This window comes from Frankliniella occidentalis, unplaced genomic scaffold (genome assembly GCF_000697945.3).
Source record: "Frankliniella occidentalis isolate FOCC.00 unplaced genomic scaffold, Focc_3.1 Scaffold28, whole genome shotgun sequence".
Taxonomy (NCBI): domain Eukaryota; kingdom Metazoa; phylum Arthropoda; class Insecta; order Thysanoptera; family Thripidae; genus Frankliniella; species Frankliniella occidentalis.
Window position 1 is genome coordinate 1517526 of NW_026267158.1, and position 1804 is coordinate 1519329.

The 1804-nt window shown below is 52.2% G+C and overlaps 2 protein-coding genes across 2 annotated transcripts in view; both read right to left on the reverse strand.

The window, feature by feature from the left end:
• Positions 1-1804, reverse strand: part of LOC113202874 (dynein light chain roadblock-type 2) — a 223281-nt gene that overhangs the window by 156920 nt on the left and 64557 nt on the right. The window lies entirely within an intron of this gene.
• The window catches only part of LOC113202828 (plexin-A4), a gene marked incomplete in the record, with an annotated part of 128959 nt that overhangs the window by 122601 nt on the left and 4554 nt on the right, over positions 1-1804 (reverse strand).

Sequence of the window (1804 nt, forward strand, 5' to 3'; positions counted from 1 at the left end):
GGGGGGTATGGGCGGGCAAAAGGAGCAGAATTAGGTAAGATTAAGTGGCATACTTCCACGTCCATTAGAGAGGCCGCCCGCAGCGCACAACGCTATATCCGCGAGCCCCTTTTCGCCTGCTTGAGAGTGTGCGTCGGTGCGAGTGTGAGAGCGCATTTTTATTTTGCGCGAAAATAAAGTTTGTGACCAAAGATCAGCGAGTGCCAAATTAAGTGGGAACACACGGTCGTAAGAAAGAAGAGCGCCCTGCCCCGCGCATTGTCGTCGTGTGCCCATTACACGCTGATCCACCTGCCGCTAGGGTGGCGCCCACGGCCGCGCACCCCGGGCCCGGTCGGTGGTCCCCGGCCTGGACGGAGGAGGGTAAGCCAGATCAGCTGAGATTACCGGGCTATCTGAGCGGATCAGACTGCGGCGACCGATTATGCGCGCGGAGCGCGTCACATGGCGTGTCCCCGCCGCTTGGTGAGCGGAGAGTGGTGAGCGGTGAGTAGTGAGCGCCTGGTGAGCAGAGAGTAGTGAGTGTCTGGTGAACGGAGAGTAGTGAGCGCCTGGTGAGTGCCGAGTGAAAGTTTGGTGGAGGTGCTCACGTACTAATTTAACCTTGGGCGGTGTTGGGGAAGCGTGAAATGTGTCGCGTGTCTGTCCTTTTTATTTTTGTTTAAATCTAAGTCTAAATGTAAGACAAAAGCTTCCAGCACCCAAATGAGCACGCATGCGCATGATGTGCGCACTTCCTTGGCAGGTGTCCTGCGGCAGCAGGGATGTAAAAGCAGTAAAAACAGTTTTGTTGATCGCGCCGGGGAGCAGCTTGGGCACGAGCAGTAGTGGCGGCGGTGAGAGCAGCAGCAGTAGCAGCGGCGGCACCAGCAGCAGTGCACCCTGCCGGTGCAGCGGAGCGCGGCGAGCGGACCGGCACCCCCGGTGTAATAGATACTGATCTACATAAATCTGGCCCGCGCTTCTTTATTCATACAGTTATCCTTGTTTTCAGCTTGTCAAAACTCGTCAGTGATCAAGTGGCTTCCCCCTCGTAGGCGCTTCGCTCACCCCGCGCGGCGGACCCGGCCTACCGGAACCCCTTGGGTCATCTCCGCACTCGCTCGGTATGGGAGCGACGTCATGCTTCCTTATGACGTTGGGTGCTACAGCCATCTAAATGCGTTTCTGCCCAAACGAAAAGTGAAAAAACTCTGGAGAGTCAACAGTTATGACGCTTACTGTAAAAAGAGGTAAAAGGGAAACTTCGATAGACTAATTCCGTTTAAGAGAAAAAAAAACACCTCAGATTTTAAGGAAGTCCACCTCAAAAATTAAGCGATTTTCTCTGATTTTTTAAAGGAGACTTTCTAAAAACCTAAGATCCTAAGTGTGTCTCAAAGTTTTCCTCGTATCCTAAAATATCAGACATTTTTTTTACCGTTTCCCGCACAGCACGTGTATGTTGCAAAAAGTTATGGATGTTTCGTCCCAGTGTGCAACAGATCTTACCCCAAGTAAATGATTGACCTAAAAGGACGCAATTTGTCTTTCTATATTTAGTGTGAGACATGTTGACGCAGGTGCAATCTAGCTGAACTAATAAAGATGACATAGAGAGAGAGAGAGAAAGAGATAGTATACTTTTGGTACGCTGTGCACGGTCTCCGCTGAGTTTGCGTTTTGCAAGCGATCATTAATGCTTTTGGTGAATAGAGCGTGTAATGTCATAACCTGTAGCCCACTCTACCCCGCACCACCCCGCCCCACACCACCGGCCGTGCCCCGCACTCCATCCCCCAGAGCACCACACGCCCCCACTCCA